At 38.1% G+C, this 16,707-nt stretch overlaps 1 protein-coding gene across 1 annotated transcript in view; it reads left to right on the forward strand.

The window, feature by feature from the left end:
• The window catches only part of CRYBG1 (crystallin beta-gamma domain containing 1), a 280,505-nt gene that overhangs the window by 93,080 nt on the left and 170,718 nt on the right, over window positions 1-16,707 (forward strand). The window lies entirely within an intron of this gene.

Here is a 16,707-nt window from a genome sequence, read left to right on the forward strand (position 1 = left end):
CCTTCCTTCTTCCCTACCTTGCTCTCAGTAAGTTTATAGGAAGTGCACTAGAAAAATGAAGTTCACGTGAAACATTATGACAACAATTAAATATGAATATGTAAATATATTATATATAAATAGATTGTACATATATAACTATATTAATTGATTACTATCTTAGGGAAGAGGGAGGGAAGGGAGAAAATGTATTTATCAAAATTTCAGGAGAGAAAAGACTTCTGCCTGGACATATTTTTGTTTAAATGCATTTCAAGGTAGGTGGGACAAGGGTGGTGCTTGAGGAGTGGTTTAGCATCTGGCTCCATGTATTCTCCAGAGGGCATGCCACAGAGGGGTCTCCAAAGAGTGGTTAAGACAATGCTCACTATACAAGAATATAGTTCCAATGTACTAAATATTTTCCTGCCTGAAAGGGCATGAACAAAAATTAATGGAATTTGCTCTGTGGCCAGAGTTCTCCTGCTACATATAGCTATAGATAGATGTAAGTGTATTCTATTTGTATATGTGTGTTTATATGTTTATATGTTTATATATATATATATATATATATATATATATTCAATATATTTTTTCCAGTTATGTGAAGACAATTTTTAATTTTCATTTTAAGTAAAATTTTGATAAATAAATTTTCTCCCTGACATTTACTGACCTTAGGGAAACTGACTCAACAATAGCTTTTCCCTTATTACCTTATTCCTTCTCTGGCAGTGGATTGGTGCTGGGGACCTGGTTCTCCTTATTCTTCTACATACCCTGCTCTTCTCTAATTTTTTCACCATTCTCAACTCCACTAATTCAACCTGAGGCAATTCTTTTCTCAATAGTATGGGCAAATTTTCTTTTTTCCTACCCTTTCATGTTTTGGCTTATGCTCTCCTCCACTGCCCCCAAAAGTCTGTCTTCCTCTCCCTTTACTTTCTTTGTTCTCTGCTTTCTCCTTTTTTTCTTCCTCTCCTCCTTTCTTTCTCATAGTGATCTGACTTGATTTGACCATGTCCACTTGCCCTGCTGAGGAAGTTCCAGGGGCTCCTAATTGCCTCTAGGGAAAAAACCCAAACTCTACCGTCTGTCTTCTAAGACTAGTTCCAGCTCATTTTTCTAGGCTCATCACACTTTCTTGGTCTAGTCAAATTGGCCTATTTGCTATTATGGAGATCAGACAATCTTCTCTCTCTCTCTAGATCTTTGCCTAGGTGCTCTGCAATGCCCGAAATTTACTCCATCCTTACTACCATCTCTTAGAATCCCTAGTTTCCTTCAAGACTTACTCAAGTGCAGTGGCACTTTTTTTTTTTTAGTTTTTTTTTGCAAGGCAATGGGATTAAGTGGCTTGCCCAAGGCCACACAGCTAGGTAATTATTAAGTGTCTGAGGCCGGATTTGAACTCAGGTACTCCTGACTCCAAGGCCAGTGCTCTTATCCACTGTGCCACCCTAGCCGCCCCAGCAGTGGCACTTTCACTAGGCCTATCTTGACCCTTCCCACCCCCCTGAACCCCATAAGTTACTAGTGTCTTCCTCAAACAAAAATTGCTTGTTCTATGTTTTGTAGTTTCCATCCATGAATGGGATTTCACTCCAATAGAATGCAAATTCTTTGACATCAGAAATTTATATTCATTGTGTCAGGAATCAAACATGTATTAGTTGCTTAATAAAGGCTTGTTGAATGAATATTGAATGAAGATTTGTAGAGAAGAGAAGGGCTGTCATCTTAGGTAGGATTTGGTCACATCTTAAAGATGTGAATGATGTGAAAGAATAGAAAATAGATTAGAGAGGCTGAATTGGGAAACAATAATGATGCAGTTAGAGAAATAAATATTGGGGCAGTTGTTTGATATGCTAAAATGTTTGGAATTTAAACTTGATTTGTAACTGTAGATTTCAAACATTGAAATGATGGGCTGTTAAACAGAGGAATGTAGATTCAGGGCCAGGAGAGCCCCTTAGAAATCTTCAGGAGCCACCATTTTATTTCTTTTATTTTTTTTAATTAAAGATTTTATTTGAGTTTTAACAATTTTTTCCCCCAATCTTACTCCCACCCCACCACCACAGAAAGCAATCGGCCAGTCCTTTACTTTGTTTCCATGTTGTACATTGATCCAAATTGAGTGTGATGAGAGAGAAATCATATCCTTAAGGAAGAAACAAAAAGTATAAGAGATAACAAGATCAGACAATAAGATATCGGGTTATTTTTTTCTAAATTAAAGGGAATAGTCCTTGAACTTTGTTCAAACTCCATGGCTCTTTATCTGGATACAGATGGTATTCTCCATTGCAGACAAGCCCAAAATTGTCCCTGATTGTTGCACTGATGGAATGAGTGTGTCCACCAAGGTTGATCATCACTCCCATGTTGCTGTTAGGGTATACAGTGTTTTTCTGGTTCTGCTCATCTCACTCAGCATCAGTTCATGCAAATCCCTCCAGGCTTCCCTGAATTCCTGTCCCTCCTGGTTTCTAATAGAACAATAGTGTTCCATGACATACATACACCACAGTTTGCTAAGCCATTCCCCAATTGAAGGACATTTACTTGATTTCCTATTCTTTGCCACCACAAACAGGGCTGCTATGAATATTTTTGTACAAATGATGTTTTCACCCTTTTTTTCTTCATCTCTTCAGGTTATAGACCCAGTAGTGGTATTGCTGGATCAAAGGGTATGCTCATTTTTATTGTCCTTTGGGTGTACTTCCAAATTTCTCTCCAGAAAGGTTGGATGAGTTCACAGCTCCACTAACAGTGTAATAGTGTCCCAGATTTCCCATAACCCTTCCAACAATAATCATTATTCTTTCTGGCCCTATTGGCCAATCTGAGAGGTGTGAGGAGCCACCCCTGTATTTCAAAGAAAAGGAACTAGAAGTATAGAAAAGTTGTGACTGTCCCAAAGCCATAGTAACTAAGTGGCAGTCAGGATTGTAATCCAAGTCCTCTGACTGTGGCATTTCTGCTACCACTTTTGCTGTTGTTGAGTTGTTTCAGTCATGTCTGACCTCCTTTGTGGTTTTCTTGCCAACGATCCTGGAGTGGTTTGTTATTTCCTTCTCCATTTCCTTCTCCATTCTTCCAGTCCATTGTAGAGATGCAGAATCTTGACACAAATAGGATTAAGTGACTTGCCCAGTGCCACATAGCTAGTGAATGTCTGAGGTCATAATTCAATTTAGGAAGATGATTCTTATTCCAAACTCAGGACTCTAGCCACTGGCCATTCCTTACTCATTTTTGCTTACTTTCTATTAATTTTACTTGCTTTCCAGGGCAGCTAGGTGGCACAGTGCATAGAGCACCAGCCCTGGAGTCAGGAGGACCTGAGTTCAAATTTGACCAGACAGTTAATAATTACCTAGATGTGTGTGGCCTTGGGCAAGCCACTTTTATCCCCATTGCCTTGCAAAAAGCTAAAAAAAATTTTTTTACTTGCTTTCTATTAATCACCTAACATCCACTAATCAGGCACTATGCTTTTAGTCAGGAAGACCTGGGTTCAAATTTGATCTCTGACAACAATCAATCAATCAATCAATCAATCAAACAATACTTATTGAGTGCCTACTAGATACCTGTCACTATAGTTACAAAAAGAGGCAAAAGACTGCCTCTAGGCAGTTGTGCTTAAATCAAATGGCATAGATAACATATAAACAATATATCTACACACACACACACACACGCACGCACACACACACGCGCACACACACACACACACACACACACACACACACACACACACACACACAAAACAAACTATATACAAGATAAATAGGAAATAATTAAAAGAAAGAAAGCACCAGAATTAACAGGGGTTAGGGAAGGCTTTTGTGGAAAGTGGGATTGTAATTGGGATGTAAAGAAAGTCAGAGAGATGGGTAGCAAGAGTTGAGGAGGTTGAGAATTTCAGGCATGGGTTCCATGCCTGGAGCTGAGCTATAGGGTGGGGTGGGCTTGTTCATGGACTATTCAGGACTCCAATGTGGTTGGATTGAAGAGGATGTGTTAGGGAATAACATGGACCAAGACTGGGCATAGCTCTTACTTGATGCTTGCTTTAGTTTCCTCGATTGTCATAAGGGGACAAGTTCTCCTTCCCAGGGCTGTTGTGATGCTCAAATGAGATGATAATTATAGAGCAATTAACAGAGGGTCTGGCTTATAGTAGGCAGTTAATAAGCTGAGTATTTCCTTCCCCTTTTCCTTCAATGGGAATTTATTTGATTTCTAGTATTTTTTTTTTTTGGAATTTTATGCCAAACAGTACTAATATTTATATATTTGGGAGTATGTAGGATCTTTCTCATCTCTGACCTTTTGGGAGTGTATGTAAAAGTAGTGATTTTTAAAAGAGGAATTATGGCATTAAAACTCTTTGTACCTAAGATATAATCGTACAGAGATCCTAAGCATCATTAAACTTTGGCATATCTTCCTACCAGGAGCAGTTGACACTATTTTTCTTAAAATTATAGTACTTAAGTGAATACTATGAAATAGTGTTACTATCCTTAAAAATTAGGTGGCATAAAGTTGGAGTCAGATTCAGAGGGTTAGGGTTAACAAGCTATTTAGGGTTAACTAGTTCAACACTTCTCCTCATGTGTATAAGGAAAGTAAGGCTTAAAGAAGCAATATAACTGATCACAATTAGTGAGAAAACCAGGTCTAGGAAATGGCCTAAACTTGCCAATGTTCTTTCTCCTACCTAATACCACCTTCTGATATGTAATAATAACAATAATAATAATTAACATCTAAGAACTGAGGTAGATTTTTGGATTCTCTGCCAGCAGTAATTAAGCCAAACAAGTTCTTAACTAGGTTCTCTGAGGATACAAGGATCTCTGACTCTTGGTCTGTTATTAACACACTGACCTTCTCATTCTCTTAAATGTAGTTTTAAACTGAGTGAGCTTAGTTGGGACAATAACAAACAGAAAAAACAATCATTTAAAAAACTGTTATAAAGCAAACTTTCAAATAATGTCTTTTGCTCTGGACTTGTTTGAAACAGAAGTTAGAGGAGGGTGGCATACAACTACCAAGGATGAAGGTATTTTGAGGGCTGAAGCAGCATATTGACCTGAATTTGGTGTATTTGAAATACTCTTCCAAGGGCCAAAACTTAAAGATTACCCTGCTAGGTTTGGTCAAACATTTAATTAATTCTCCCCTAAAAAGCTCTGAGATTTATTGAATTTCAAGCACTGCCTGAAATTGCCTTAGCAGCATCAGATCAAATGATTTTGTCTGTTTTATGTGGCTCCAGGGCTAAATGTCCCTCACCCCTGCCTTAGGCAGTCAGCTCTTCTGCCCCTTCCAACTCTGAGATTCTGTGATTGTATACATTTATCTTCTGAGTCATTGTGAAAAAGGGGAGTAGAATAGCAACTTTTTTGTTGTCATGCTTTTATCTTATGTCTCATCTTGAAATGCAAGGAGCCCCGGGGAGAGGAATGTTACTGGTTCCCAGCCTATATTTGATCTTAGAGTTGTGTTAGAACTGGAAGAGCTCTTAGTAAGGTCTTCTAGTTCAGCTTCTTCAATTTAGAGTTGGAAACTGAGGCCAAGAGGGGTGGTGCAGTGATCAGAAGACTCAGTGTACGTTTTCGATTGTTCTTTTACAAAACAAAATCAACCTGCATCTAGATTGGCATATTTTGTATTTTACCACTAGAGGGAAGACTTTTCATATCTTAGGGAGCTGTCGAACCTGTGAAATAATATTCTATTATTAACATAATAGAATAAGGGGCCTAAGAAGAGAGTCTAAGTAATTAAGAAAATGAGTACCTTTTTCATTGCTACACAACTGGTAAGACTCTATCTACCTCAGTTTGTTGTTATGTTAACTGCTTATTTTTAATTTAAAATCTATTTTAATACTTTTTGTTGCATTAGTTTCTTCAACATTAAGCAATTTTAGTAAACATGAATTTTAATGTGTATTATTGTATGCTGTGTATTGTTTGTCTTACTAATATGTGATTATTTTAGTAAACTTGTGTTTTACTATATATTAGATGTTACACATTGTCTTGCTTATATATATTTCTATTTCACTAAACATTCTGTATTCTATGCTATATATTATATATTTTACTAATATATATTGCTATTTTAGTAAACATTGTATTTTTTTATTAAAGATTTTATTTTGAGTTTTACAATTTTCCCCCTAATCTTGCTTCCCTCCTCCCACCCCCCCACAGAAGGCAATTTGTCAGTCTTCACAATGTTTCCAAAAACATTGTATTTCTTAGGATGTAGTTAAAAAGGGCACTGAATTTTCAGGCAAGAGACCTGAGTTCAGATCCCACTTCTGATATTTACCAGGAAAGTGATCTTTCACAGATAAATTCTCTGAGTCTCATTTTCTTCATCTCTAAGAGGGCAAGATAATATTTGTATTACCTACCCACAAGGTTGTCCTGAGGAAAGTGTTTTGTAAACTTTAGTGTTAAACAAACATGAATTAATAAATGAGGGAAGCATTCCTACTATGTGCCAGGCAACATTCTAATAGACAGTAGAGATTACAGAAGAGTGTTTTGGTGTGGGAAGTCAGAGGTGTGGTGAGTTAGGATCCTGAGCAAGTTACTTAACCTCTGCCTCAATTTCCTCAATGCAAAATGGGGAAAATTATAGTATCTACCTCCAAGAGTTGTGAGGAGTGAGTGATAGAAATCAGAAAAGAATTGAACAAACAGTATGTGCTTAATAAATGCTTGTTTCCTTTCTTTCTGGGATATGTTGGATTCATATGGATAAATACAGAAATTGTTATCTATTTATTTTTTTAACTCTTATCTATTTATACCCACAAGTAATAATGACTGCATTGTTCATCTCTTGTGTTTAAAACTGTTGGGAATCTCAAAAACTTATGAGATAGGGACAGCAAAGGTGGTGCAGTGTATAGAGCACTGGCCCTGGAGTCAAGAGGACCTGAGTTCAAATTTGACCTCAGACACTTAAAATTACCTAGCTGTGTGACATTAGGTAAGTCACTTAACTCCACTGCCTTGCAAAAAAAAAACAACCAAAAAAACCCCTTGTGAGATAGCAGAAATCAAATCCAGCCTCATATACGTACCAGCTGTCACTTGATCTAGTTTGCCTCAGTTTCTTCCTCTGTAAAATGAGCTGGCAGAAGAATGTCAAACCATTCTAGTAACCTGGCTTCTATATCCTGACCCCTTATCAGGCTAGTTCTGTCACCTTATTCCAGATGAGACTGGGTATATTTAGGGTAGGATGGTCAAGGAAGACTTTACTCCTGACCACTCAGTTTTTTGCAACAATTATACCAACCTAGAACATCCCCTTTCATGAAAATTATGATTTCTATCTCCAATTCTTTTTATAAGAATTAAATTTAAGTAAGAAAAAAATCTATTTTCTCTTCCCTGGACTATTTTCTTCTTTACCCCTGCAGTCCTGCTCTGCTACCATTGGAGGGGGAGAAAAAAGGAAAAGAAAAACAAAATCTTTGTAACATTCAAGTTGTTCCCAAAATATTACTATAGTTTTAAGCTTTGATAACTTCAGAAGTATCAACTCTACAAAATTAGAAAAAAATCATTTGGAAGTTTAATTATTTATATTTTCATACTCTTGTGACTTTTAAATAATAAAGTTGTTTTAATAAACCATCCCACTTTGTCATTATGTATTGTGTATTTGACAGTTTCTCAATGATACTTTTGCAGATTGGTGGCTCCATAGAGGAGGTCCTTTTGCTTGGCCATTTCAATTATTAAATTTTTTCTTGTAGGATCATGTCAAATAGTCATGTGCTCATCAAAATCTCATTCTTTGGATAATCTTAAGGGTAAGATTACAAATGCAATTCTTTCAGTCAGAGTGACACCTAATAGAAATTTTTACTAAGTTCAAAAACCATTAGAGAGATAATGGTTATGTTAAATTTTCATCAATAAGTTACATCAATATTTCAAAAATTTTAATCTTTCAGGTTTTGTTTGTTTTTTGTAAGTTTGTAATATTTATATTTCTGAAGTAATTAGAGTTTAAAACTATATTAAGACTTGGGGATGCCCAAACTTCCCACATTGGCCACCTCAAAAATATTTGTTTTATTCTTTCCTTTGAGTCTATTACCTCTCTGTCAGGAGGTGGGTGACATACTTCTTCATTTATCCTCTGGAATCATCTGCCCCCTTGTTTTTTCTGGACATAGTAGCTCTTTAAGCTACTAACTAAAAAGCTGTACATGGAATTGCTACTCCCAACAAAAGCAAATGACACCCTTCATGGGAAACCAAGGTAGAGAGTCCATTGCCTTCTGCCATCAATTTCATTCCTTTCTCCAAATTTTTATTTGCTGGGGACAGCTAGGTGGTACAGTGGATAGAGCACCAGACCTGGAGTCAGGAGGACCTGAATTTGAATCTAGCCATTTAATTGTCTAGCTGTGTGAACTTGGGCAAGTCACTTAACCCCATTGCCTTAAATAAATAAAAAAAAATGCAAATTTTCATTTAACATATGTGAAATTGCTATACAAAGTACAATTGAATCCTATACTCTGTCCCTCAGTGCCTAATTGGTGAGGAAGGGAAGTTATTGGTTCAAGCCATCCTAGATTCCCAATTGGGGTTGACTCTAATATTTGGTTTCTTGAAAAGAGCCATAACCTAGAAGAGGGAAACTATCCATTTATTAAGTGCCTATTATGTTGCAGGTACTTTGTTAATCTCTTGACAAATATCACCTCACTTGACCCTCATAACCATTCTGGGGAAAATGTGCTACTAATTTATTCTGATTTTACAGTTAAGAAAACTGAGCCAGACAGAAGTTAAGTGACTTTGCAAAGGGCCCCACAGTAAGTGTCTGTGGGATTTATTCTTGACTCCAAGCCTAATACTGTATCCACTGAGCCTTCCAGCTGCCAAACCTAGGAATTATTTTGAAACCTGAGCTTATGAAGTAATTTCCTCTTTTATCATTCCACATCAAAACCTGGTAACCTACAAAACCTCATATCCCAGAAGAAGGGGTAATATTGGGCTCCAGACTCACAAAATAAGGGATCCTTTAAGATGTTTAAAACAAGCAGGGCTGTTCTTTATCAGCTCCCTGTCAAAAGGAATTCATAACTGTTAGGTTCCTTTTAGACCAGCTGCTCAGTAAGTATTAGGTTCCTGTTGGCTAGCTTATCCTTACCCAGGCGAACATTGAAGGGGTGGTAGGAGACAAGGAAGACAAGGATGGCGAGTTCTCCAAGATCTCCAAGTACTCCATTTATTGAACCAAATACAAGTGCTTAAATATCCTCCCCAGTCCCTGGTCCACTCCCACTCCTGTGGCACTCTACAATCAACCAGTAAAACAAGGCTTTGGTGCTAGAGGACACCAGGTACTCCCACACACAGCAGTCCCTTACATATAACCTTCTTGACTGAGTTACTAGAGACTGTGTCTCCATTGGTAGTGGGTTTCATGATTCCCATCTGACATTAATTTGATTCTGACCAAGGGCACCTTTGATTCAAATTTTCACTTTCTTCCATGTTGTTCCTTATCTTCATATTTGTATAGTGGTCACTCATTAATAAACGTGCTAAACTGACAGGTTTATCCATTGGTATTTAGTAAACACTTTCTTTGTATAATGCTCTATCTTGGGCACTAGGAATACAAGGACAAGACTAAAACCCTCCCTCCTTTCTTTATTGTACAGAATCCAGGCATTCTTTTATGAACCATATGACCTTATCCACATCTTTAATAATACTCTCGATGTAGACTGTGCAAACCTAGGGGAAGATGACTGATAGCCCTGAGCACCTTTCCTTTTGGGATAGTAGATCTCAAATACTAGGTAGCACCATAGTTCTTTGGAAGTATTGGGTTTACTTAGAAGTTTCCTTTAGCAACGGTTTCTGTTTTTTTCCCTTTAAGATTGGGCAGGGGATGTATAAAAACAAAATAAAGTGCTTACCATCAAGGTACTTACAGTTTAATTTGAGTGGGTTTAAATGTTATGATTATTATCATAATTTAACATTTTAATTGACTTTTAATTGTCTTTTTTTTTTTTGGATTGGGCAACTCTCGATCCTGAATTTGTCCAGATGCCCTGATCAATTTGGCATTACTGTAATTGTTAGTTTAACTTCTTACCACAATAAGGAAGGCTGGGAAATTGAGGTGTGGTGGCCATGGACGAAGGCAGTAGATAGTGAAAACACCAGGGATGTAGGGAGAAACAAGTCTATTGACTGGTAGTTGAAGCAAGTTCACTAGAAAGAGGTTGTTGAGCTTGTTATCCTTGAAAAGAGGGTAGGAGGGAAGAAGGAAGAAAGAATGAGAGAGGACAAGGTATACTTAAGCTGATCAGTTCAGATGGAGGAAGTTTTTCTTCTGTGGATGATCCTTTCCTCTAAGTGTTCCTCAGGAAGGCTTGTGTGTTGGGCTAACTATAGTTTTGGGTGCAGATAACAATGAGGGTTTTAGGCACAATGACTCTGTGTCATCAAGACACAAATTACTATGTCCTTCACAATAGCTTCTAAGTAATCTCCTTTCAGGTATGTCTGTTATTTATAGGAGGCTCAAATTCAGAAGATATAAAACCCTGATAGCATTTCTGCAGTGACTTTCAATAATGGTTCATTTGTGAATTCTGTGAAGTCAAAACTCAAGCTTCACCAGTCAGCTTGCATTTGTTAGGTAATTATTATGTGCCAGTCAACATATTTACTAATTGTCTATTATATCAGACTCTATGCTAAGTTCTGGGGTTACAAAAAGAGGCAAAAGACAATTCTTGCTCTCAAGGAGCTTACAGTCTAATGGGAAAGTCAACATGCCAACAAATATAACAAAGTTAGCCATGTACAGAATAAATAGGCAATAATGAATGAAATAAAGATGCTGAAATTAAGAGGGGTTTAGGAAGGCTTCTTACAGAAGATAGGATTTTTTAGTTGGGAGTTAAAGGAAGTAAGTGGAACAGAGGAAGAAGAGCATTCCAGGCATGAGAAAATGTGTTTTTTACATTGATGGTCTTCAGTGAATGCATAAAGACAAGAAAGATAAGGTGTTTGTCATTAAAGAACTTAAAATGTAGTTTGAATGAGGAACTGCTATGGGTTTTTAAAACATAATTTATCATTTTAATTGACTTCTATTTGTCCATCTTTTGGTTTGGGCAACTTTCAATCCTGCATTTGGCCAGATGTCTCTGGTCAACTTGGCATTACCTGATTGCTAGTTTAATGTCTTACCATAATATGAAGGTAGGGAAGTTGAGTTGTTTAGATTACTTGTGTGATCTCTAACTATAAAACTGAGTGACTCTAAGAATATATGTTACCAGTCTTTGGAGACAGTTTGTGGAATATGATGTCAGTTGTAGATGTTTTTAACTTCAGTTTATTCAGGAAATCAGAGCTGAGAGATGGAGTGTCTCATTCGTGAAACAGGAGATCAATATCATGTATTGAAGAGTATCAGAGAGCAAAGTGTAAAGAGCCTGGAAAAGTTGGTCACAATGGACCTTGGAAGCCAAACAGCATTTTGCATTTGATCTTGGATGCAATAGGAAGTAGGGTAGGAGGGTGACATAATGAGACCTAGGCTTTGGAGAAAATCACTTCAGTGGTTGAATAGAGGATGGATTAGAATTGGGGGAGACTTGAGGCAGTCAGATCCACTAGCAGGATATCCAAGTGTGAGATGATGAGGTTCTGTACCAGACTGGTAGTAAGGTTAGAAGAGAGAAGGGTTTGAATTTGAGAAATGTTGCATAGGTGAGATTGACATGTCTTGGCAACATATTAGGGCTAAGAGATAGTGAGGAGTCCAGGATGAGTCCTGGGGTTGTGAGCTTGAGGACCAGGAGGACGCTTGTTACCATTGACAGTAATAAAAACGTAGGAATAGTAGAAGAAGGATTTTTAGGGAGAAAGATAATGCCTGGCACTGTGATAAATGCTGGGGATACAAGGAGAGGCAAAATAAAACAAAACAAAAAAGAAACAGTCCTTGCTCTAGGATCTCATAGGGAGTGAAAGATATCCCTCAGACAGGAGTTAGTATCCCTTCTTCTGGTTTCTCTAATAGAAGTAGTCCAAGTGAATCTCTTTCCTCCTAAAACCTGATGGTCATGTTCTTACACCAGTTTTTCCATCTTGTTTTAGTAGAATTTTCCCATTTTTCTGCACATGCTAAAATTAAAAACATTTGCATCTGAAATCATATTCTATAAACTGTCTCCCCAGATTGGTGATATATATATTCTTAGAATCACACAGTTTTAGAGTTTAGAGGCCACACAAGTAATCTAAACTAATCCTTTCTGATTAGTTTCTGAGGCAGGATTCAAACTCCTGTCTTCCTGACTCCCAGGCCAGTGCTCTGACCTGTGCCCACTAGCTGCCCTCAGATGCCTGACACTTAATAGTTGAGTGACTTAGCACAGTGCGCCCTCGCTCAAATTCAATTCATGTACTGTCATGGTATCACCTCCCTAATGTCATGGTCTTCTTCAAGGATGAAGGACAAGCATCATCATTACTTCATCAAGAGTCTTGCTATATACATGTTGAGTTTTTTTTCGATGAGACAGAGGGGTCAAGTGACTTGCCCAAGGTCACAGCTAGATAACATTAAGTGTTTGAGGTTGGATTTGAACTCAGATCCTCCTGAATCCAGGAGTGGTTCTCTGTCCACAGCATTACCTAGCTGCCACCTACATACACACACAAACACACACATACACACACACACACGTACACAATGTTTTTCTTTAATGTTAAGAGGTAGTTAGGTGGCACTGTAGATAGAGTATTGCAAATGGAGTCAGGAATATGTCTACTTAGATAAGCAATTTATTTTAGAGAACAAGATAAATTTTAAGAGGAGAAATATGTTTTGGAGAAACTTAAATAGTCTTAGAGTATAGCTGAAAACTATTATCTTTTAATTTACAGATTTTAATTTAACTTAATTTAATTTACAAAATTTAATTCTAAAAATGTAAACACTTTTTTGATGGATTTTTATTTATATATGCTATTTTAATTCAGTTTTAAAAAAATTTTTTTTGAGTGGAAAGCCTATTGATTTAAACTATATTTATCTTTCTACTTATGGTAATTTTTAATCAGTTTTACTTCTAGGCAAGCAACAAAAATAAACTGTTCATCCTTAATAAATATAGTAATAATAATAATAATAATAATAATTCAAAATTGACCTCAGACACTTAACAACTAGGTGATCTTGGGCAAGTCACTTTTCCTTGATTGTAACATTTGCTCACCTGTAAAATGAGATGGAAAAGGAAATGCCAAACCATTCTAGTAGCTTGCTTAAGAAAATCCAAAAAGGGGTCTTAGAGTCTGACATGACTAAAAACAACCAAACAACAACATGACTGGAGGATAACCAATGTATTTTCATCTGTTTTATGTCAGCTCTTTAATTTCCTGGATTACCATGGTGTTTTTGCTCAAGGATTTTCCTATTGAAGATATTCAGTTGAGTCTGAGAGAACCCTACCTTCTACTTGAATTTCTTGACTAAGCTCTCATCTCGCTCTTACTCCTCCACTACCATCACCACTCCTGAAGCCATGCTGGGTCATAGACTTGTTCTAGGAGAAAAGATTATATCAAGTAGGGCTAGTGGCAGTCAGAGAGATCTTGAATAAATAGTTCCATGAATAAAGGAGTAGCAGAAGAAATTGCTATGCTTGTACTGAAGCCTTTTCAAAATTTGCATTTGGAAATTCAAGTAAGTTAGGACCAGAGAGGCAAATGACTCTGGCTGGAAATTGGGGACAAGTGTCATAAGGGCAGCCTTTGGATTGATACTCTTCACATTGCAATGAATCAGGGAAGATGCTTGAAAGCCCAGATTAGAGAAAACATTTATTTTTGTTTGTTTGTTTTTTTAGTTTTTTGTAAGGCAATGGGGTTAAGTGGCTTGCCCAAGGCCACACAGCTAGGTAATTATTAAGTGTCTGAGGGCAGATTTGAACTCAGGTACTCCTGACTCCAGGGCCGGTGCTCTATCCACTGCACCACCTAGCTGCCCCTAAAACATTTATGTTAATAGATCTTTTTTTAAAAAAATGATCCTAACTATTAAAACAAATCATTCCATTATTCTTTGAGAAAAAAAAAAAAAACGGAGCCAAGATGGTGACAAGAAAGGATCCTCTCTTAGGCGCTCTCTCATAAAACTTACAAACTAAGGACTGTAACTAAATTTTCGAGAGACAGAATCCACAGAGGGACCCAGTGAGGCAGTTCTCCAACCCAAGGTAACCTGGAAAAGAGCAGAAAGGCTCTACTTGGTCGGAGGGGCAGCCCGCCAGAGCAAAAGAACTTCAGCCTCCTGGAGGCAGCCCCAGGGTGCTGGGAGCCATGACTCCCAGCAGCAGGGGAGTTTCCTGACCAGGCACAACTTGGGGGAAGGGGGGGGTGGTCCTGCCAGAGTGATCACCATGGCCAAGGCAGTCCAGATCCAGGAACCAGCTCTGCCCCTGGAACAGGACACTGGGGTTCTGACCACATTCAGATCCTGATCACAGTCTAGGCCCCCCCATAGAACAGCAGGGTCCCCCCACCTCAGCCCCATGGCAGAGGCGGGGCGCATATGGTCATTCACAGACCAGGAGGGAGGGCAGAGCCTCACACACAGAGATCCTTGTGGGAGTGTCCCAAAAGCTCAGGAAGCATCCCCAAAACAGGCTTAGGCTGGGAAAATGAGCAAACAGAGAAAAAAAGAGCAACACCATTGAGAACTATTTTGCCTGTGAGCCCAAGAAGGATCAAAATACTCAGTCTGAAGATGAGGAAGCACAAGCTCCTGTATCTAAAGACTCCAAGAAAAACAGAAATTGGGATCAGGCTATGACAGAGCTCAAAAAAGACTTTGAAGGGGTAGCTAGGTGGCACAGTGGATAGAGCACTGGCCCTGGAGTCAGGAGTACCTGAGTTCAAATCCCACCTCAGACACTTAATTACCTAGTTGTGTGGCCTTGGGCAAGCCACTTAACCCCATTGCCTTACAAAAAAAAAACTAAAAAAAAGACTTTGAAAAACAAATGAGGGAGTTAGAAGGAAAAACTTGGAAAAGAAATGAGAGAGATGCAGGAAAAACATGAAAATGAAGTCAGCAGCTTAGTCAAGGAAATCTAAAAAAATGCTGAAGAAAATAGCATGCTAAAAACCAGCTTAGGTCAAATGGATAAAACGTTCAAAAAGTTATTGAGGCGAAGAATGCTTTAAAAAGCAGAATTGGCCAGATGGAAAAAGAGATAAGAAAACTCTATGAGGAAAACAAATCCTTCAGACAAAGAAGAGAACTCAGGGAGATTGCTGAATGTACGAGAAATCAGGACTCAATACTTCAAAATCAAAAGAATGAAAAATTAGAAGAAGATGTAAAACATCTCATTGAAAAAACAACTGATATGGAAAACAGATTTAGGGAAGACAATTTAAAAATTATTGGAATACCTGGAAGTCATGATCAGGAAAAAAGCCTTGACATTTTCAAAAGAATTACTACAGGAAAATTGCCCTGATATTCTAGAAGCAGAGGGCAAAATAGAAATGGAAAGAATCCACCAATTCCCCCTGAGAAAGAGAGCCCAAAAAACCAACCCCCAGGTATATTATAGCCAAGTTCCAGAACTCCCCAGTCAAAGAGAAAAATACTATAAGCATCCAGAAGGACACAATTCAAATACCGTGGAGCTGCAATCAGGATCTCACAGAACTTAGCAGAAACTACATTAAAAGCTTGTAGGGCTTGGAATATAATATACTGGAAGACAAAAGAGCTTAGAATGCAACTGGGAATCAACTCCCCAGCAAAACTGAATGTCCTCTTCCAGGGAAAAAGATGGACTTTCAACGAACCAGGGGAATTTCAAATGTTCCTGTTGGAATGGCCAGAGCTGAACAGAAGGTTTGATCTTCAAATACAGGATTCAGGTGAAGCATAGAGATTGGAGGAGAAGGAGAAAATATGAGGGACTTAATGATGATGAATTGCATGTATTCCTGTATAGAAAAATGACATTGATAATACTCATATGAACCTTCTCAATTAACAGAGCAGGTAGAAGGAGATTTTATAAATGAAGCACAGGAGAAAGCTGAATTTGAAGATAAAATATGGTGTAAAAATGGAGTCAATAGAAAAAAGGGAAATGTAATGGGAGAAATAAAAGGGAGAGGGGGGAATAGGCCAAGATATTTCATATAATAAGATTTTTCTTTATTACAATGAGCTATTGCAATGATGTGGAAGGGGGGAAGGCAAGGGGGAATGAGGGAATCTTCTCTCTCATCAGAGGTGGCTAGTAGAGGAAACAGCATATATACTCAATGGGGTATAGACACCTGGAGTAAGAAGGAGAGGGGGTGATAAGGGAAGGGGTGGGGATGTAAATGAAGGAGGTGAGGATGGACCATGGGGGGAGAGTGGTCAGATATAACACATTTTCTCTTTTACTTCTTTCAAGGGACTGGGATTGGATGGCCTGTCCAGGACCATAGGGCCAGGTGGATGCTGGGCCTAAGGGGTGGTATGGGGACTCAGGGCCAGGGATCTGTCTGCTGCACCACTGAGCTGCCCTACAGCAGAGTCAGAGTGAAAGGAGGGAGAAAATATAGTACATGGTAGTAGAGAAATATG

The sequence above is a fragment of the Macrotis lagotis genome, chromosome 5, assembly GCF_037893015.1.
Source record: "Macrotis lagotis isolate mMagLag1 chromosome 5, bilby.v1.9.chrom.fasta, whole genome shotgun sequence".
Classification (NCBI taxonomy): domain Eukaryota; kingdom Metazoa; phylum Chordata; class Mammalia; order Peramelemorphia; family Peramelidae; genus Macrotis; species Macrotis lagotis.